This window comes from Chelonoidis abingdonii, chromosome 25 (genome assembly GCF_003597395.2).
Source record: "Chelonoidis abingdonii isolate Lonesome George chromosome 25, CheloAbing_2.0, whole genome shotgun sequence".
In the NCBI taxonomy this organism is placed as follows: Eukaryota; Metazoa; Chordata; order Testudines; family Testudinidae; genus Chelonoidis; species Chelonoidis abingdonii.
Window position 1 is genome coordinate 14939482 of NC_133793.1, and position 22984 is coordinate 14962465.

Consider the following 22984-nt stretch of genomic DNA (forward strand, 5'->3'; position numbering starts at 1 on the left):
CTGCCCTGCATAGGATGCTGTGGCTTTAATCCAACACACTGGTCCAGTCTCATGGCCAGTTCTCTGCCTGCCTTGCCCCTGTTAACCAGCCAGCCACAGTGGGCTGGTGAGCTCAGCGGTGACATTACTGACATCCCAGCTGGTTTGGCTGTGCGCATGCTGTCTGTCTAACCAGGGGTCTGGCAGCACCATCGTATAGCCCTGCCATGACAGAGGGCCAGGCTACTGACTGCATGTCTAGCTGGGCAATGGAGACTCAGGCCATAGGGTTTTGCACTGGCGGAGCTACACGAACAGCTGGACACTGATGACTCTGCCCCCACTGCTCGACCCCCATTGCCCCACCCACTCTTGGCAGAGCAGACTGTTTTGGCAGAAGCCAGCTTCCCTCCCAGACAGGCAGGGCTGGCTGAGGGATGACCCAGGTCTGTTTGCCTGGGCGAGCCAGGCCCGCTGGACTCTTCTCTTTCTGCCACACACAAACCCAGCATGCCTCAACCGTCTGCACTCTGCACCCAGGCCTCCTCGCCAAGACTGGCCACCGCCCTCGGAGGATCACAAGCCACTGCTGCAATGGGCTCCACCATGCACGCCCTTGCTCTGGATCCTGCCACAATAACTGTGCAGCCAAAAGCAGGGGTAGCTCCTCCACCTGTGCTGAATCCACGCCTGGCACCGGCTGGAGTGGACTGACGTGAAGAGTGTGCAGAGCCAGAAGCCCTTCCATTAAATGTGTTGGCGGGCTAAGGACACGTCTGGACAGGATGGACAAGTGCTCCCACAATGCACCAGGAGACAGTTGCCAGCACAGCTCATGTCATCCAGGTGCTAAGAACCCTGGGGCATGTACCCCGAAATCCTAGCACCTAACCCAGGTTACTGTAGAGCGAGCATGGACACAGATGGTGTGTGGCTCTGCAGTGTGGAGGCTCGCAGGTAGGCTTAGCTAACCAGTGTTCACCCCCAGATCCTGAAACCCAGTAAATACTTCTGCGAACACAGACCCAGAGTTCTGGGCTGGGCTTTTGTCAATGGAACCCGTCAGAACAGTGGATTCTGGAATTATGACCCCATGGAGATGCATGGGGCAATTCAAATCTAACTTAGCCGTTGTTCCAGGCTAGCTTGTTCCCTGTGTGCTACTTTTCCATTTCCAGGGGTTTGCAGCACCGGGTGGCATTCTGAGAGGCAGAGAAGATGCAACATAGGAGGAGAGAGAGACACACACACTGCTCTACCTTGTGTGGATGGAGCTGAGCGAATAAATTGACTTTTCAGGAGGAAAAAAGTCAAAAAAACATTTCAATATTTTTTATTGCAGCCCCTCCCTTCCCCCTTCTCCCCCCCACTGGGCATTTTTAAAAATCTGCTCTGGAGCTGGTCCAAATTCTCCAGATTTGTATGTCAACATTTTGAAACGTCCAAAAATTCTGCATAGCCAAACATCCAAAAGATGGTGGTTGTGCACAAATTCTCAAAAGCAACACAAACCCCTTTGCGACACTTTTCCCTGTGTGTGTGTGTGAGTGTGTTTCAGTGTGTGTGAATCTTTTATTTTTAAAAATAAATAAAACACCCTGATTTGCAAATGGGCCTCCAGCCTGACATCACTGCTTCCTAGAGTTGCCATTTCATATTGTGCTGAATGGTCCAATTCCGTACAGCTTGAAATGGTCCCACACATGTGTACGGGACAGTACCAGGAGCCCCGCTGTGGCAAGACTAGGCACTGCTCAGCCCTGGCACTCGTCTGGTTATATTCTTTTCTTGGCTCCCGCCCGGTGAAAATGATCACATCTCTGACTGCTCCCAGCGAGTGTTCCTGAGCCATTTAAAATTAATTGCCACCATAATAACGACCAGACAAATGCTTGCCTGCAATGTTTTCATTTCCCTTAACTGGATAATTCCCTAGAGAATTGGAATCCACCGCAGGCCCTTAATCACATCTCACAAGATAAATGCACTCCAAATGCCACAGATAGACAGCAGATAAAGGACAATGAATCTTTGTGGCCACAAATGCTGCATAATAAACTGGAAGCTGCTCCTGAAAATCGAGCCCCAATGAGTTTAATTGAAAAACACTGTAATAACTGCAATGTTTTACGGTATTAGCCTCTCACTCATAAATGTCACGTTAGATCTCCAGGCCTTGGGATGATCATTCTGTATTCATTCAGGAGGCTCTGTGCCTCTCCAGTGTAAGACATCATTAACCCTTTCGCTTCTGCAGCAGGAACAGCCTTGCCCCCCACAGCTCCAGCTAGCCCCCCAGTTCACTGTACTGGGACTTCAGGGTGAATCTGTCTCAATGAGTTGGAATCGTGCTGGTCCTTCCTTCATCTACATAAGAACATAAGAATGGCCGCACTCCGTCAGACCAATGGTCCAGCTAGCCCAGTATCCTGGCTTCAAACAGGGGGCAATGCCAGATGGTTCAGAGGGATCCATCTCCTGTTATCCAGTCTCAGCGTCTAGCAGTCAGAGGTTTAGGGACACTCAGAGCGTGGGTAATAGCCATCGATGGACCTATCCTCCATGAACTTATCTAGTTCTTTTTTTGAACCCAGTAATAGTTTTGTCCTTCACAATATCCCCTGGCAATGATTTCCACAGGCTGACTGTGCATTGTTTGAAAGAGCACTTCCATATGTTTGTTTTAAACCTGCTGCCTATTCATTTCATTGGGTGACCCCTAATTCGTGTGTTACAAGAAGGGGGAAATAACACTTTCCTAGTCACTTTCTCCACACCAGTCATGGTTTTATAGACCTCTCTCATAACCCCCCTTAGTCATCTTTTTTCCAAGCTGAACAGACTCAGTCTTTTAATCTCTCCTCATAGGGAAGCTGGTCCACACCTCTAATCATTTTGTGTTGCTCTTTCTTTGTACTTTTTCCAATTTATAATATATCTTTTTTTGAGATGAGGCGACCAGAACTGCAGGCAGTGTTCAAGGTGTGGGTGTACCATGGATTTATACAGTGGCATTATTACCTATCCCTTACCTAATGGCCCTAACATTCTTTTAGCTGTTTTGACGGCTGCTGTACTCTGAAAACCATGTGCTCAGTGAACTATTCACCGCGACTCCCCACTCTCTTTTTTTTCATCTTCAGATTTTGCCACCTCACTCTTTACCACCTTTTCCAGATCTTGTATGAATATGTTCAACAGGACTGGGCCCAGCACCGACCCCTGGGGGACACCACTATTTACCTCTCTCTATTCTGAAAACTGACCATTTATTCCTATCCTTCATTTCCTATCTTTTAGCCAGCTACTGATCCATGAGAGAACCTTCCCTCTTATCCCATGACTCCTTACTTTGCTTAAGAGCCTTTGGTGAGGGACCTTGTCAAAGGCTTTCTGAAAATCTAAGTACACTACATCCACTGGTGAATACATAATTTTTTTGGGGAGGGCTAGCTCAGTGGTTTGAGCATTGGCCTGCTAAACCCAGAGTTGTGAGATCAATCCTTAAGGGGGCCATTTAGGGACCTGGAGCAAAAATCTGTCTGGGGATTGGTCCTGCTTTGAGCAGGGAGTTAGACTAGATGACCTCCTGAGGTCCTTTCCAACCCTGATATTCTATGATTCACTGGCTCACTCTTGTCCACATGCTTTTTGACTCCCTTAAACAATTCTAATAGATTGGTGAGGCATGATTTCCCTTTACAAGATCCATGTTGACTTTTCTCCAACATATCATGTTAATCTACGTGCCTGATAATTCTGTTCTTTACTGTGGTTTCAACCAATTTGCCTGGTACTGAAGTTAGATTTACCGGCCTGTTATTGTCAGGATTCCCTCTGAAGCCTTCTTTAAAAATCAGGATCACATTAGCTATCTGCTAGTCATCTGGTACCGAAGCCGATTTAAATGATCAGTTACATACCACAGTTAGTAGTTCTGCAATTTCATATTTGAGTTCCTTCAGAACTCTTGGGTGAATTCCATTGTGTCCTGATGATTTATTTCTGTGTAATTCACAGGCACGTAGTGCTGAAAGGATAAAAGGTACAACTTAGTTTGTTTCTGTGTGTGTTTTCTTATTAATGTTTAAAAAGACCCTGAAAGAATTTGTTTAAAAAGGATATTTTTCCTCCCGTTTGTTTATTTTTTAAGACACAAGAGGAACAGTGAGGTTGGTCAATCACAGGTTTGACGGAGGACTCCCTGGAGGTCTCCAGGATGTGGATTATGAGCCTGATCCAAAGCCCATTGAAATCAAAGGTGTGTGTAATATATTTATGGCAGTTATTGTACAATACCTATTCACATCACATATTACAGCTGGAGAGCACAGCCACATTTGCTCTAGTGTCTCTTGTATGAAGGGCCTTTTCCAGTTGTTTGTGACATCCAGAGACTTTCACATTTTGGGCTGAAATTCTCCAGCTCTGGCTGTGCCTGGGAGTGAATTTTGATGTGTGAAATTCTGAGAGAAAGTAATTCTTTCATTCCACACCTCCCTCTCATTCACGACATACTCTCCCCTCTCGCAGGCCCAATTCTGCTCTCAGTTACGCCATCTATATACAGAGTAAATCCATTTACTGCACGAGTTTGCTCCAGATTCATACTATTCTCATTCTAAACACAATGAGACCTGGAATGAGACAGCAAGCAGAGAGTCCCTGCTTTCTTCACTATTAGCCATCCAGCCTTGTCACTGGGGTGTCATACAGTCAGCACAAGACTTATACACCATTTAAGTCCCACTTAAGACTTCAGATTAGAACTTAAATGGATCTAGGTGCTACCCACGCTTTCTGTTGGCCCTCTATAGATGGCTGAGTGTGGCAAGCATCCTGGGGAAGAAGCAGAATGTGATCATGTAATTAAAGATGGTGTCATGATTTCAGCGGGGTGAAACTTTTCGTCCAAAACTTTAGTTTAGTGAAAAAATGCTGATTCAGCAACTGCAACATTTCATGAATACACGTTGGTTTCACCATGTTGTTCATGTTGGGGGAAAGAAAAAAACCCCAAAAAGTCAAATTGTTTCAAGTTTTTATTCAAAACTCCTTTTTCATTTTGAAAAGTCCTTCAATTTTATTTTAAAAATTCAAAAATGTTAAAATAATGCCTGAAATTGGAATGAAACGTGTTGTTTTGGGATCAAACAAAACATGTTCCTTGACCCATAATATTTTTTTCTGACTTTTTGAGTCAGCAATAGTTTAATTTTGGGGTTGACTCAAAACAATTCCACCCCCACCCCCATTTTTCAGAATTGCCCCAAACCAAGAATTCAGCTATCAGCTCCAGTCATAATGTGTGTACACCAGAAGGAAGAGTAACTGTAATTCTTTCACTTCCCGATTTTTCAATGCTTTAACTTTGCAACTTTTGCACTCTCTCAGTGCAGTTGGGAGCAGCTTCCCATTTCCCAGCTGAACGTGAACTCTAAGATTTGGGAGTGCTGGGATTCAAGGAGTTGGTTTCAGCCCCTCTTTAGTACAAGCGTAACCTTTGGGTGGGCCACAGTTCACTTCATTTCCCAGCTCCAGTGCCTTAAAAAGACCCAGAGTTCAGTCTGAGGGTTTTCAGCAAGGATTGCACAGGGGCAACCTCCCCACATTTGAGTCCCAAAAGGAACTAAAGAAAATTAATTAAATAACTTCATAAAATCTTATGATAAAGAAACAAATAATCTATTTTTTACAGCATGACATGGCTATTTTATAATCGACAGCCATTATCTTCACAGTTCTACATAAACATAAATAAAGGAATTAAAATCTGAACTGTTCAGTCACCACAGAAACACTGAGAAGAAACTGAAAGTTCCCAAAAGCTTCGGTTTTGTTCACCTAAGTCTCAGTTAGAGTCTTTGATCACCAAATCTAGACAGTCTGCTGAGTCTAAACAACATCTTCCCCCCACTTGCTTTTAGGTATCTCCAGCTGGAATCCAGGCAGACTCTGCCTCTGCTGAAATCACTGCAAACCAGTCTGCTGCCTGATTAACCAACCACTCAGTAACCTGACTAACAAATTTATTTGAGCATAAGCTTTTCTGGACTACAGCCCACTTCTTTGGATGCCCATGAAAGCTTATGCTCAAATAAATGTTAGTCTTTAAGGTGCCACAAGTACTCCTGTTCTTTCTGCAGATACAGACTAACACAGCTGCTACTCTGAAACCTGTTAGTAACGTGTATAGATTTAAAGAAAGCCCAATTACAAGAAAATACAAAACTGAGATCATAACATTCAAAAATCAGTAGGAGAACACTTCAACCTCTCTAATAACTCAGTGACAGACATTAAGGTGGCAATTTTGCAACAGAAAAGCTTCAAAAACAGACTTCAAGGAGAAGCTGCTGAACTTGAATTAATATGCAAACTAAATACCATTAACTTAGGTTTGAACAGAAACTGGGAATGGCTCAGTCATTACACTAATTGAATCTATTTCCCCATGTTAAAGTATCCTCACACCTTCATGTCAACTGTCCGAAATGGGCCATCTTGATTATCACTTCAAAAGATTTCTCCCCTGCTGATAACAGCTTCTCTTAATTAATTAGCCTCTTACAGTTGGTATGGGTACTTCCACCTTTTCATGTTCTCTGTATGTATAAATATCTTCTTACTGTATGTTCCATTCTATGCATCTGATGAAGTGAGCTGTAGCCCACAAAAGCTTATGCTCAAATAAATATGTTAGTCTCTAGGAATACGTCCAGACTACCCGCCGTATCGGTGGGTAGTGATCGATTTATCGGGGATTGATATATTGCATCTCATCTAGATGCAATATATGATCCCCGAACACGCTCCCCGTCGACTCCGGAACTCCACTGGAGTGATCGGCGGTAGTGGAGTCGATGGGGGAGCCGCGGACATCAATCCCGCGTTGTGAGGACGGGAGGTAAGTCGGAACAAGATACTTCGACTTCAGCTACGCTATTCCCATAGCTGAAGTTGCATATCTTACATCGACACCCACCCCAGCGTAGACCTGGTCTAAGGTGCCGCAAGGACTCCTGTTCTTTTTGCTGATACAGACTAACACGGCTGCTACTCTGAAAACAGAAATGACTCTTTCCCCATTGCTACATTTAAAGAAAAGTGGGTGAATCGCACTTAGTTACATTGTGTCAACTAAACAGTTTGGCTAAAATCGAAACAGTCAAAGATACAATTGAACAGCAGAAGTGATTTTCCCCTTCCAGTTTCCCCTGGCTGTAATTTGCATTGCCCAGGGGTCCCTGCATTGTTCAAGGGTTAACAATACACTCACCTGCTGCAAAGTGCTTCAGACTTAGGGACAACAACCTGCTTCCTGCACCTGGGCTCAGCTTCTCCCACTCACCCAGGGCACCTGACCCCCTGAAAGGCACCTGCCCTGCCCGCTCGCCCTCAGAGCGTCTGACTCCAGCAACAAGGAACCTAGTGGAGCAGACCCAAAACTACCACACCCAATTCCAGAAGCTTCTGGATGTGGAGTGCTAAATCTGCCTAGCAACAATGACCTAGACCACAATTTTTGATGGCACGTGGCGGTGGCCTTAGCGGCTCAGCCCGCCGCTTCTCTGGGATTCCCACTGCTGGCCCCTTGCCAGCTGGGGTCCCACCGCCAGTCTCACTCAGCGCCCGCTGCTGGCCTGGGTGAAGGAACTCCAGGCTGGCAGTGGCTGGAACCCCAGAGCAGGAGCAGGCTTAGCCGCTCAGTCACTGCTGTGGGGTTCCAGCTGCTGGCCTCTTGCCAGTCGGGGTCCCCACCGCAGCCCCACTCCCCTTGCTTCCGGTTGGAGTTCCAGCACAGGCCCCCGCCAGACAGGGTCCAGGCCTCTGGCCCTGCTCAGCCCTACCAGCCACCAGCTCCACTCACCTCAGCTGCCGATCTGTGGATCCAGCCGCTGACCTCCTGCCAGCCAGTTAACAACTGATCCCTCAGAAGCCTGTATCCAAATACGTGCCAGACATTGGAAAACTCAGTACAGAAAAGCAAGGGCAACGATCACACTAAACTGATAAGATCTGCATTTTAATTTAATTTTAAATGAAGCTTCTGAAACATTTTGGAAACCTTGTTTACTTTACATATAACAGTAGTTTTGGTTATAAAATATATAGACAGAGAGACCTTCTAAAAAACGTTAAAAGGCACGCAATGCCTTAAATTAGAGTATACAAATGAAGACTTGGCACACCACTGCTGAAAGTTTGCCCACCCCTGAGCTAGACACAACTCACTCCTATGTCCCCCCAACGGGTCTTTTAAAGAGATATCTCCCTATTAGGCACATGGGTTACACAGGCATATGTACATTCCCGATATACCCTAATCATCTTTAAAAGCCCACACAAATGAATTAATTCAATGAAAGATGGCTTGTAATTTCTGGTGTCCTGGGAGAGAGACTGTAATTCATCCAATTACTTTTGTTATGGGTAGAGAGGGGTGCATTGATTTGTATAAACCAGAAGCCCTGAAGTTAACAAAGTTTGGTTAATTGTTGTTGCTGTAGTTTTCTGATCTTCTCATCTTCCCAGACTGAGAAGGAAGGAGGTGTATAAATTTCTCTAACACAGGATGTGGTGATCAGTTTGCATACTGCTTTGGATTACTCCAGGATGAAAGTCACCACATAAATGTAAGTGCATCATCACCACATTCTCTCTCTGCACCCTAAGGAGGAAATTCAGAAGTGGATGTTTCCAACAAGAGCACTTTCTCATTCAAATTTGAAAATAGGATCTGCGCTGAGGATTTGCAGGGCCAGATTAAGGCCTAGGCACTATGAATAGAACGCCCCAAAGGAGTTAAACTCTTAACTTCTGTTTAGGCTCCTAACTTGCATTGATTTCAGTGGAAGTTAGGAACCTAAATAGCCGACTTCCTTTTGAGCGTTCCACCCTAAAGACCTGTGCGAAGTGCCCTACCTTCTGCAGCCATGTGATTACCTGAGAATCTGAGCTTTCATTAACAGGAACAAATGCTCTAGGTGTTATGGTATGGAAGAAGAGCTTGAAAACATGAATTAAGTGTAACCGATGCAGTGACATTTAATTCAAATGAAAATTTAAAAAAATAGTGCAGCCGGAGACAGACGCTGAGCAGGGATAATTTCAGCCCAAATGCTTAAAAGTTTGCAGTTATAAGCAACTGAAACCAGGCTCTCATAACAGGAAATGCTGGGAAAGCTGGCATGTAAGAGCCGCATTTCTCCCGGTGAATAAAGGTTCCCTGCACACTTCCTGGAGGCTGGCCCCCGAGCAGGAGATGTGTGTGTGACACGGGCCGTATGCTTTCGCTAGGGAATGCCAGGCTGGCTCTAGCAGGCTTCCCCTCCCACAACTTTAATAAGCAGTTGGCTGCATGCCAAGTATTTGTGAATCCAGAGCACATTGTGATGTGTGACCTAGTTCTTCATTGGTCCACTGACCCTTTATTTCTGTCCTATTTCTAGGCTCTGATTGGTCCTGCTGTTGCCATAGAGATCAGTCTCCATCACCCCCCCCCCCCATCCATGACACCACGAAGACGTTGGATAGCTCTTATTTAATCAGCCCTCGCCAAGACACACATCCGGATCCTGATTATCCCTGCTCAGCCAGTGGAGCTGAGGGCAGGTTTATTCACCATTACTGGGGGGAGAAAGATTTCCTCACCCTTCACGGGGATCCCATGAAACCTGCTTTCTGCGTGCCCGCCCCCCCTTACTAGGCCAAGCCACAGGCTCTGCACAGGGGCTCCTGTTGCTTACCATGCACTCTGCTCTGGCCAGGGAGGCAGTAGCTCAATGTGTGTCCCTGGCCTCTCTTGTGTGTCGCTACAGCTGGAAACTTGCTTCTGCTCCGGGTGTACTTTATCCCTGACACTGAGTGCTCAGCAAATCCTCCCCTGGACTGCTCACATGGGGCAGGGGAGACAGTTCCTGTTATGGGCTGGGAGCTGAGGGGCATTGATAATGACTGGAGGTGAGACACTCACACGTTTAGAAAGAAGCCTGGGGTTGGGCAGAGGGGCTGAATTGTGCTGTGCAAGATTGTGCGAGTTGTGTGGACAGCACACACTGTGTTGCGGGGGTTGCATTGTGCATGGTGGTATGCTGCATTACAGCAGGTTATAGCTGTAGGGCTGTCAGAAGGTGGCTGTTGCACTGTGGGAGATGGGGGGTTCCGCTGTGGGAGGTGAATGGGATTGCGCCAAGGGAGGTGGGGATTGTGCGGTGGGACATGGAGGCTTTGCCCTGTGGGTGGTGGCTGGAGTTGCGCTGTGGGAGGTGGAGGTTTGCACTGTGGTTGGCAGGGGGATTGTACTGTGGGGAGGTGAACAGGATTGTGCTGAGGGAGATGGAGGGGTGGCGCTTTGGGGGAGGAGGGGAGTTGCACTGTGGGACATGGAGGGTTGTGCTGTGGTTGGTGAGGGGTTGCACTGTGGTTGGCGGGGGGGTTGTGCTTTAGGCGATGGGGGTTGCGCTATCAGATATAGAGGGTTACGCTGTGGGGGGGGTTGTGCTGTGGAGGGGAGGGGTTGCACTGAAAAATGGTCAGAATGACACCTCTTTCATTACCCCATTGCTAGCTGAAATCCTAGGCTACATTTTTCTCCCACCTCCGTTGTCTTGGTGAAGACCCTGAATTGTGACTCAGAACGCAAACCCCGTGTGTGACCTTGGGCAAGTCCCCTAATCTCTCTGTGCTTCGGTTCCTCATGTATAAAAATGGGGGTAAGACGACATCCTCTCGCCCATGCTTTCTCCGGTTCATTTATCTGTAAGCTGTTTGTTGTAGGAATTGCATCTGGCTGCACAAACACTTGGCATCTGGTACAGTGGGGCGTGATCTTGGTTGGGACCACAGTCTCTAATACAGTCCAAATAAATAATAATTAGGGCTGTTGATTAACAGTTAACTCACACTATTAACTCAAAAAATTAATCACGATTAATCACAGTTTTAATCACACTGTTAAACAATTGAATACAAATTGAAATTTATTAAATATTTTTGAATGTATTTCTACATTTTCAAATATATTGATTTCAATTACAACATAGAATATGAAGTGTACAGTGTTCACTTTATATTCTTTTTATTACAAATATTTGCACTGTAAAATAATAAACAAAAGAAATAGTATTTTTCAATTCACCTCATACAAGTACTGTAGTGTAATCTCTTTATTGTGACAATGCAACTTACATAACTGCACTCAAAAACAAAACAATGTAAAACTTCAGAGCCTACAGTCCACACAGTCCTACTTCTTGTTCAGCCAATCGCTAAGATAAACAAGTTTGTTTCCATTTACAGGAGATAATGCTGCCCACTTCTTATTTGCAGTTATTTTTTGTACATAATTCTACATTTTAAAATTCAACTTTCACAATAAAGAGATTGCGCTACAGTACTTGTATGAGGTGAATAGAAAAATATTGTTTCTTTTGTTTTTTACAGAGCAAATATTTGTAATCAAAAATATAAAGTGAGCACTGTATGCTTTGTATTCTGTCATTGGACATGCGTCTGATGAAGTGGGTATTCACCCACGAAAGCTTATGCTTCTATACCTTTGTCAGTCTATAAGGTGCCACAGGACTCTGTTGCTTTGTATTCTGTGTTGCAACTGAAATCAATATACTTGAAAATGTAGAAAACATCCAGAAATATTTAAAACAATAAGAGAATACCATTTATTAAGAGTGAGATTAATCACTTGACAGCCCTAACAACAACAATAGTATTCTCTGAGAGTCTATTCCAAATGTGACTCTAAAGTTTAAACACACAACCTGGATGGAAAGTCTAAGGGGATTTTTGTAGTATATGTACTGAGCACACATCTGGCCATCAGGAGAGCTGGGTTCTGTCACTGATTCCCTTTTTGACCTTGGGGAAACTGAGTCACAGGACAGGGAAGTGACTTGCCCATCTGTAAAATGGAACAAACAACACTTACCTGCTCCCACTGAAGGATGAGTCTGAATTTGTTGCTTGCACAGCAAGGTGAGACTCTCAAAACAACGGTGCTAGAGAAGTGCAAAGTGGGATTAATTGCATCGTTGTTACAATGGTGCTTTGAGACACTTAGGCTGACAATGCCAAAGGAAGACAAAGGGTTATAGTACATTATTTGCACTGCATCCGGGAAAACTTTTGCAGCACATTCCCAAATCTGTCTGGAAACACAGCGCATTCCCACATCCTTTTGACTTCATGTTTCTTTTCCCAGCCCCTGACCATTCCTGATGTCAAGCCTTCTGTTCGGCCCTTCTACGCACCCAAACCGAGTTCCCAAAGCCCATGGTAATACCACCACCAGCACTACACCTGGATGTGTTGAAGCTCCACTTTCTACAACTGCTCAGCAGTTCTACAGAAGGGTCCTGAGGCCTGTGCAGAAGCAGAGTTCGAAGTCCAGATCCTGTGCAGAAATCCAAGGCTTTGTCAGTGCCTCCTCCATGCCCCGCGTGTTGGCAGGGCCGACTCTACAGTTTTCGCCACCCCAAGCAGCGCGCCGAATTGCCGCCGCGGGGGCAGTCTGTGTACCCTTAGGGCGGCAGGCACATTTCTGCGGTAGCGGCAATTCAGCGGCAGCTTCTATGTTTAGCTGAAGCCGCCCCAGACAGCTAAACATGGAAGCTGCCACCGAATTGCTGCCACCATGGAATCGCGCCTGTCGCCCTAAGGGCACATGGACTGCCCCCACCGCCCGCAGTGGTAATTTGGTGCGCAGCTTGGAGGCAAAACAACAGGGACCGCCGCCCCTTGCAGATTGCCACCTCAAGCACCAGCTTGGAATGCTGGTGCCTGGAGCCGGCCCTGCGTCTTGGACCCAGGGCGCTTGCTGTTTAACGTGCTTGTACTGCACCAGGCTCCGGTGGGACTTCCCGAGCCAGAGAAGCAGATCAGGGAGAACAAGAACGGCACTCTTTAATATTTAAACAAAAGCGTTTGATCTTTAGACCATGAGGTTGTTCTTCAGAAGTTCAGCCTGCAATAAGCAAGGTTGGTTACTGGCTCCAAGCTTCTTCAACAGAGGGATCAGGAGGCAGATGGATCCAAACTGGCCTCCAAAATCTGAGCCCAATTTGGGAGGTGGGTGCTGGTTTGTATTTTTGAGGTATTGGCTCAAACTATCCCCAGGGACAGCTGTCTCCCTTCTCCTGCAATTTGGACTCCTCACAGGTTTTGCACACAATCTAATGTGCTCATAGATTCAGGCCAGAAGGGACCATCATGATCATCTAGTCTGACCTCCTGCACAGTGCAGGCCACAGAATTTCATCCAGCCCCTTCAGTCAGTGACCAATGCCCCACGCTGCAGAGGAAGGTGAAATCCCCTAGGGGCTCTGCAAATCTGACTTGGGGAAAATTCCTTCCCATCCCCAAATCTGGAGATCAGTTAGATCCTGAGCATGGGGGCAAGACCCCACAGCCAGACACCTGGGAAGAAATTCTCTGTAATAACTCAGAACCCTCCCCATCTAGTGTCCCATCACCAGCCATTGGATATATTTGCTCCTAGCAGTCACAGATGGGTCACATGCCATTGCAGGAAGTCTCATCACACCATCCCCTCCATAAACTTGCCAAGCTCAGTCTTAAAACCAGTTAGGCTTTTTGCCCCCACTGCTCCCCTGCAGTCATCCAAGGCAAATTCCTCATCTCTGGCTAGCCAGACGACTCCATCCATCCTTATGGTGTGAGAGCCAGGCTGCCGCTCCAGGCAGGTTCTGTGACTTCTGGTACCTAGGGCTAGCTAAGGAGCTCAGAAGGAAGCCACAGTTTGCTCATAACATGCCGTCCCATCTAGGAACAGGGACAAGTTGAAGAGAACATCTGGTGCTGCGCCAGCTCCAGGCTCTGGGCTTGATTCGCACAGCCCTTCATGGGAGAGGCTCAGACCATTGCAGAAGTCACATCTACATCACAACAGCATGATCATCTGGCACCCTGAGCGTAACAGAGGTGTGTGTGGTGTGGCACAGCTCTGACTTTGCCCTCGTGGGTCCTGCACTTCTAGGCTGTTTATGCTAGCCTCAGTGGCTCACTGTGACCCTCCACGTAGCCCTTGTCTCTCTAAGGCCAGGGTTACAGTCTATGAGCCCTTTTCATCTTAAGCCAGCTAGGAGGTTGGTGAGAGAACTCCCACAGTCTCTGTTGTCCCTGGGAGCTTATTTGAGGGCAGTTTAACCTCCTGTCCTGACGGGCCTGACTTCCCCTCCCAGGAGATGTTCCTGTAGTGGTAGGTTGGGGGGAATCTGGGCCCACCCTCTACTCTGGGTTCCAGCCCAGGGACCCTAATGGTAGCAGCTGTTGGCAGCCAACCTTTCACTGCCAGAGTTGCTACATTTCCCTGGGCTACTTCCCCACAGCTCTCCTGCTTCTTCACTCCTACCTTAGGGCTCCTTTAACGATGGTTTGAGGGTGTCTTCATTAACCAGCCCTTCAGCCACACTATCTCTCCTCTGGCTCCCTGCCTTTCCCTTGCCTGACTGGAGTGAGCCCTTTTATAGTATCAGCGGGGCCTTAATTAGAGTCAGGTGGTCACATTAGCTTAATGGCCTCACCTGACTCTTTGCAGGTTAATTAGAGTCAGGTGTTCTCATTAGCCTGGAGGAGCCCCTGCTCTGGTCAGTCAGGGAACAGAAAACTGTTAATCCAGTGGCCAGTATATCTGCATTCTGCTAGTCTGCTGTACCCAGCTGCTGGTGGGTGCCTAGCACCCACAACTTTTCCCCCATGGGTGCTCCAGCCCCAGAGCACCTGCAGAGTTGGCACCTAGGCTCCAAGTTATGAATTAGTCAAACAAGTTATTGGGCTAAATATAGAGTGTTTGGGGGGACAGGACTGGTCTGTGCTATAAAGGAGGTCGGACTAGCTGATCTAATGGTCCCTCGGGACTCTGAGCTCTAGGATAACGGTCACCTGAAAACTCTTTATGGTTCTGATAAAAATCCCCTGGAAGCCGACACATGCAGTGAAATATTCCATTGACTCAAATAACACATTTTCCACTGAAAACCCAGGTTGGCACAAAACATTATCAGCCCTAGTACAAATGGACAGTGCCAATGCTCCCTAACTGTGCTTGAAGCTGCAAGAGCAGCTGTGGAAGGAGCCATGTCTGGCACTTTGTGGCTGGAGAGGAGGCCGCCATGAAGCAGAGTCCGAGCAGGAGGATTATTAATGAGCCCTTGTGGTGCACTCTCTCTCTCAAAGGGCCAGGGGCCCTGCTCACATATGTCCCTTCAATGGAGTTGCCCCCTTAAGTCCAGTGGGGAATTCAGCCCCGAGCTGCGGACGGCAACCAGTCCCACCTCCCTGCACACCCCCTCTCAGGGCATCCAGCCACCCACGGAAAGCATGGTCAGATGTGGCTGGGAATTGGCCTTTTGTCCCCCAGAGACAGACTCTGAACCCTGCCCCCCTAGGCTCATCAGAGGTTTACAAACTCCAGGGAGGGTCCTTTCCCCTGTCTCCCGCCAATGGATCTCAAAGCTGCTGCTATGTGCCAGAAAAGGCCCTTCCTTCTGCCACCCCCTCCTCTAAACCCCTGTTTCTCTCCTTTCCGTTATTTTCCCTGGAAGGCTTCAGCTCATTGTATACACATGTGCATGCGCAGTGCCCCCGCCCCAGACACACGTGCATGTACAAATACACACACACACGCTACTCAGTGCCTGCTGCTCCTGGAGCTGATGCCATGAGTGGCCAGTGGCCCAAGCCCTGAGCTGGCTGCAGTCCCTGCTCCTGACACCTGCCACAGCCCCTCCCTACTCCGCTGCCCGGAGTCCTTCCCTTGGGTGCAGGGGAGAGGGCCCTTAGCTTCCTCTTCTTTTAGGCCTGGCCACGTGGTTGCCGTCCCCACCCCATATTCATGCTCTGACGGGGGGGCTTGTTTTGGCAGATTTCCCCGACCACATTGTATGTGCAATGGACAAAGCTGCTGCCACCAGCCCCCTCCACTCCCCCTCACCCAGAGCACATAAAGTGGGGGAAGGTGGCAGCCAGCCAGCCTGCTCCTCTTGGGACTCTGCATGAAGTCTCTGCTCAGCCAGCAGGAGTGTTTGTGCCGGCACAAAGCCAGCATTGCTGGTGCCAGAGCTTTAGGGACCCCTGCTACGCAGAGGGACAGATACACCCGCGCTTCCTCCACCTCTTCCCCCCACTCCTGAATCTGTGTTCTTCCTTCCAAGCGAGACAGTTCTAGCCAGCCCCAGCAAAAGGCCAACGGGCAGCCATGATCTGCGCACCACAGCTGGGCCTGCTGCTCTGTCCCTGCCTCACTGCTGCATCTCGGTCCCTTCCCGTAACATGACTCGAACCCCAGGGACACAATGCCGCCGGAGGCTGGTGCAAGAGCCTCCTTCTCTGCAGCTTAGGAAGCGTTTCCCTGGCTCTTCCCCCTTCATCAACTCTCAGTCTCCCTCCAAACCTCACCTGGAAACTTCCCTTTATAGGGCCGACTCTATGCCTAGGTTGTGCTGCCGTGGAAATCCCTATCAGACCGGGAAAAACAAGCATGCTGCAGCAGTGGTTCCGAAACACCAGTCCGTGCCCTGGAACTGGTTCTAAAGCCATTCTAGAATGCCCCCCCCCCCCCGAATCCTGCTTCATAGAGCTACGTTCTCTGTCTGCCAAACACCTGGGTACGCCCTACCCTGCAGAGGCAGCCCTGGGGATCTCGCCACCACAGTGTGGGAGAGGCCCCAAATAACGGGACTGACCCAAAGTACTGAGTCAGTGATGCCCCAGGACAAGGGCTTGGGGGAGGCGGCAACCGGAGGTCATGTGGCCAAAATCTTAGAGGAGCAAACTCTGCAATGGTCTGTGGGTTAGGAAAGCGAAAGCACAATCAGATATGGAAGGATTTTTCTGCATATGGCTGAACCTGGTCACAGGGTGAATGGCCCCTTCTAGGAGCCATGGGGCACATCTTGCCTGTGCCATGATTAACTGCCCAGTGTGAGATGTCTAAGAGGTGCTAGGAGCTTGTTGAAGTCAATGGGAGCTGAAGATCACAGTTTCATGGAGTTTAAAACCAGAAGGGACCATCAGATCATGTAGCCCTGACCTGCTGTGTCTCACAGACAGTTAAGACTATGTCTACACAGCGTTCAGGAGTGGGCCCCCACCCCGTGTAGACAAACTCACACTAGTGGGGCTTGAGCTAGCGCACTAAAAGGAACAGTGTGGATGCTCCAGAGCAGGCCGGCTCCAGCTTTTTTTTCTGCCCCAAGCGACGAAGGGGAGGGGGCGAAAGCCATGATCAGCAGCACTTCGGCAACAGCCCTATCGTGCCGCTTCATTCTTCAGCAGCAATTCGGTGGCGGGTCCTTCGCTCCGAGAGGGACTGAGGGACCCATTGCTGAATTGCTACCAAAGACCCGGATGTGCCGCCCCTTCCCCTTGGCCGCCCCAGGCACCTGCTTCCTTCGCTGGTGCCTGGAGCCTGCCCTACTCCAGAGCCTGGGAGCTCACCTAAGACAGAACAGCTACATTGTTATTTTCAGTCTGCTCGGGTATTCGCTCCAGCTCCTGTGTTGACATAGCCTTAGTAAGCTGAGAGACACAGGAGGTCAGGGCCAGGTGATCTGATGGTCCCTTCTGGCCTTAAACGCTATGAAACTACGATTTTCAGAAGTTCTGAGCTGCCCACTGCTCCCATTGACTTCCACGGAGCTCCCAGCACTGACAAGCCGGCACCAGAAAACCACGGCACTCAAAATTTGGGCTTAATGTCCCACCCGCAGCACATTCTATGGTGGCACCTCAGGCAGGAGCTGACATATTTGGGGCCGGCAAAGTCCCCTTGAGCCTGGCTTCTGACCTGAAAGGAAACTAATGGCCTTGAGAGCCATGACTGCCTTCACCCTTGGGGCCAGCCCTGTCTCCAGCTTCCACTCACAATGGGTCTCAGTGCCGCTGTGAACGATATTCTGGGCTGAGTGGCGAGTGCGAGATTGCAGGGCTGGCTGTAACGGGGAGGGGGGGTGAGTTCTGATTGTAGCCTCACGCCAGTCATCCCCCAGAGGAAGATTTCCTCCCAAGCCCCCTGTTTTTCAGAGGCTTGGAGCTGCTGGAAAAATGGCCCTGGAGGTGTCTAAATACCTGAGGCACCTACGTTTCTGCAGGTAAAGTCCCAACGACATCTAAAGATTTGCCGGTGGGAACATGTACAGCCTAAATCAGGGGTAGGCGACCTATGGCACGAGTGCCGAAGGCAGCACACAAGCTGATTTTCAGCGGCACTCACACTGCCCGGGTCCTGGCCAACGGTCTGGGGGCTCTGCATTTTAATTTAATTTTAAACGATGCTTCTTAAATGTTTTAAAAGCCTTATTTACTTTACATACAACAATAGTTTAGTTATATATTATAGACTTATAGAAAGAGACCTTCTTCAAACATTACAAGGTATTGCTGGCACGCGAAATCTTAAATGAGAGTGAATAAATGAAGACTCGGAACAGCACTTCTAAAAGATTGCCAAGCCCTGGCCTAAATCCTGATGCCCAGCCCAGGGCTGGTGCTTCCATTTAGGCGACCTAGGCCATTGCCTAGGGCGCCAGGATTTTGGGGGGCGGCATTTTGCTGCTCTCGGCGGCAATTTGGTGGCGGGGGGTCCTTCCGCGCTCAGGGTCTTCAGCAGCAATTCTGCGGCGGGTCCTTCACTTGCTCCAGGACCCACCACTGAAGTGCCCCGAAGACCGGGAGCGCGGAAGGCCTGCCCCCTGCCACCGAATTGCTGCCGACCAGGAGCACGGAAGGACCCCCGCCTAGGGCGCCAAAAACACTGGCGCCGCTCCTGCGCCTAGCCCGTGCCTGAGGCCTGGCAAGAGCCCGAACAAGGCGTTCCCCGGCCTGCCTGGCTCAGGCAGCGGGTGTTTGCACAGGGTGCTGTAGAGCACAAGACGAGCTGGTAGCAGCACCTCCCTTTCGCCCCGTTCATTGGAGCAGGGGCGTGAACTGGACACGTCCCAGGAGCCCTCTCACCACTGGGCTCTGGGCAGTCTCATACTCTCTCTGGCCCACTGAATAGTTAAGTATATTTTGTGCAAAGAGGGACAGTTTGAGCCAGGAGTATTGGAATGGGGGCGGGGGGCAGGGAGCCATGCCCCACCCCCACCACTTTTTACCGACTGTAGAGGCAAGCGATGGAGAGGAGGGGGAGCATATGGGGGACAGGGCCTTGCGGGAAGAGACAGAGCAAGGGGGCGGGGCCTTGAGGCGAACGGGCGGCGTGAGAACTAGGGATGCCAACTTTCTAACCGCACAAAACTGAACACCCTTCCCATGCCCTTCCCTGAGGTCCCGCCCCTTCCCCGAGGCCCTGCCCCTGCCCTGCCCCTTCTGAGGCCCCACCCCCAGCTCACTCAATCCCCCCTCGCCCCATCGCTCGCTCTCTTCTACCCGTCCTCACTCACTTCCACTGGGCTGGGGCAGGGGTTGGGGTGGAAGAGGGAGTGTGGGCTCCAGCTGAGAGTGTGGGCTCTGGGTGGGGCCAGGGATGAGGAGTTTGGGGTCCAGGAGGGGGTGCAGGCTCTGGAACAGAGTTTGGGTGGGGAGGGGGTTCCAAGCTGGGGCAAGAGGTTAGGGTGTGGGAGGGGAGTTGGGGTGCGGGAGGGGGGTTGGGGTGCAGCTGCAGCTGAGCGGCACTTACCTCAGACCCCTCCAGGAAGTGATCAGCATGTCCGGCTCCTAGGCAGAGGGGTCAGGGTGCTCTGCATGCTGCCCAAGCATACAGGCGCTATCCACGCAGCTCCCATTAGCTGTGGTTCCCGGCCAATGGGCGCTGTGGAGCTGGTGTTTGGGTGGGAGCAGCACGCGGAGCCTCCCTGGCCCCTGTGCCTAGGAGTGGGACACGCCAGCCACTTCTGGGAGCTGTGCAGAGCCAGGGCAGGTAGGGAACCTGCCTTAGCCCCACTGCTCTGCTGACTGGACTTTTAACAGCCTGGTCAGTGGTGCTGACTGGAGCCGCCAAGGTCCCTTTTTGACCAAGTTTTCTGGTTGAAAACCGAACACCTGGCAACCCTAGCAAAAGTGGGGGTTCGAAGAGAAGGGGCTGTGTGGTGGTGAGGGTTCAGGGGAGCGGTGCAGCCTCTGTTTGGGCACCTGTGCCCCTCTGTCCCACTTTCAGGGTGCTTCTGCCGCGAGTGCATCCTCCACCCCAAAATACCCCTGTGGTTAAAGCACCAATTGGTGATTTCAGACCTGGTTTAACTCCCTGCTCCTCTTGGGTGGAGTTGAGATTTGAACCTAGGTCTCCCGCATGCTGGCTAAGTGAGTTAGCTAGTGGGCAGGGCAGCTCCTCCTCCATGTTCTTTCCTGAGAAAGGACTGACTCACCCTTCCAAGGAAAACTCTGTCATCAGGAGCAATCGCTGCTGGCTTGAATTCAACAAAAGGAAACATTTATAATTTACTTGGTCCAAGATTTCTGTAATTATTTAGTGAACGTGGGAAAAGAAAGGTACTTCATTATTATTTTTCTCCAAGAGGGAGTGTGAATCATAGAATACCAGGGTTGGAAAGGACTTCAGGAGGTCATCTAGTCCAACCCCTGTTCAAAGCAGGACTAGTACCAACTAAATCATCCCAGCCAGGGCTTTGTCAAGCCTGACCTTAAAAATCTCTAAGGAAGGAGATTCCACCACCTCCCTAGGTAACCCATTCCAGTGCTTCACCACCCTCCTAGTGAAAAAGTGTTTCCTAATATCCAACCTAAACCTCCCCCACTGCAACTTGAGACCATTACTCCTTGTTCTGTCATCTGGTACCACTGAGAACAGTCTAGATCCATCCTCTTTAGAACCCCCTTTCAGGGAGTTGAAAGCAGCTATCAAATCCTCCCTCATTCTTCTCTTCTGCAGACTAAACAATCCCAGTCCCCTCAGCCCCTCCTCAGAAGTCATGTGCTCCAACCCCCTAATCATTTTTGTTGCCCTTTGCTGGACTCTTTCCAATTTTTCTACATCCTTCTTGTATTGTGGGGCCCAAAACTGGATACAGTGCTCCAGATGAGGCCTCACCAATGTCGAATAGAGGGCAATGATCACGTCTCTCGATCTGCTGGCAATGACCCTACTTATACAGCCCTTATGAAAAGAACATGAATCCAGGAGCTGCAATGTTTGATTGTATGAAAAAAATCAAACTCATCAGTGGGGTCCCGGAGAGGCTCACCCACGCACGGATGCACAGACACCTATGTCAGTGACCCCAGGTTGTGTAAACTTCCCTTTGCCCCCAGGCAGTCCTTCCCAAGTGGCTGATTCAGCAGAATGGCAGACTGGGAATGAAATGAGGAAGTTTCAGGTTCCCCAAAGCTGAGCGGCATTACCCATGGCTCTCAGCTCAACATCTGAATTCCTCCATGCCAGGAGCTTGTCAAACATCTCCCTGTGCTGGCCCCAGAGAACAGGGTGGCCTTTTCAAGTCAGCGACAGTGTCCTGTATGATTAGTGCCCTTTGTCTGAGATTGGGCTTGGATTTTCCGAGCTCCGTTTTCTGGGGAAGGAGAGGGCAGAGATTTATTTATAATATTTGAAAATATATGACAGAAGTGGTGTGGTAGGTGCACCAAGATCTCAGAGGGCTGCCAGAGGATTTACTAAGAGTCTTCTCCTGCTCCAATGGAGATCAACAGTCCCATTCCAATGGGAGAGGAGTAGGTTTTGAGAACTGGGTTTTCAAAGATGCTCAGAGACAGATGTGCAGAGGCTCAGCACCAGGCATGCACCTATTATGCTGAGTTCTCTGAAAAATCTGGCCCAGATTTTCATAAGTAACTATTAATCTCAGGTGAGATCCCCTAAAGGCACTTGATTTTCACAGGTCAGATACTCTGCAATTTCTGACCAGCAAGTTGGGCAACCAAAAATCATTCATTGTTTTTGAAAATCTTGGCCTTTTTTGGTGCTTACTTGGGAGCTGAGCTCTTCTGAAAATTCCAGTGGAAGTTACCAAGCCAAGTTCGTTTCTCCTGCCCTAGCGAGAGAGAGGAATTAAAGGGAAAGCCGTCCTCTTCTTTCTACGACGACAATAACAAAACGCTTCTGCTCCAGCTGCTCGGGGATGGTGCGTGCCAGCATCATGTGCTGCTGCTGTAGGTAATGGAATATAAGCTTGATTATTCATTCATTACCTTTGCTTCACTTTGCCCTTGTTTCGCAGCTGTCTCTGTCAACTCCTGAAAACAAGAAGCTTGTGAATTAGTGGCACTTAGAGATGGGCCAGGCTGCAGCGTTCAGCTCCAGAACCACAGCCACCCTTCCCAAAAGGTTGGATCTGGGTTTATGGGATTTGAACTGGAATAGGCAGAAGGGGCTGGCTTAGGTTTGGAACATGCATGCATTTGGGGATGTGGATTTTGATTCACAAGTGAGATAAAGGCCATTGATGATATTCAGATTGGAAGCCGCTCAGAATGCTGAGACATTCAGATCCTGAGAAGTGGCTCTGATCCATTTCCAGATAACCCTTCTGCAGAAAAGGACCTAGGGGTTACAGTGAATGAGAAGCTGGATATGAGTCGACAGTGTGCCTTTGTTGCCAAGAAGGCTAATAGCATTTTGGGCTGTATAAGTAGGGGCATTGCTAGCAGATCGAGGGACGTGTGAGTCATTCCCTCTTATTCGGCACATTGATCTGTGAGGCCTCATTGGATACTGTGTTCAGTTTTGGGCCCCACACTACAAGAAGGATGTGGAAAAATTGGAAAGAGTCCAGCGGAGGGCAACAAAAATGATTAGGGGGTTGGAGCACATGACTTCTGAGGAGAGGCTGAGGGGACTGGGATTGTTTAGTCTGCAGAAGAGAAGAATGAGGTGGGATTTGATAGCTGCTTTCAACTCCCTGAAAGGGGGTTCCAAAGAGGACGGATCTAGACTGTTCTCAGTGGTGGCAAATGACAGAACAAGGAATAATTTAGTTGGTGCTGGTCCTGCTTTGAGTAGGTGGTTGGATTAGATGATTTCCTGAGCTTCCCTCCAACCCTGAGATTCTATAAT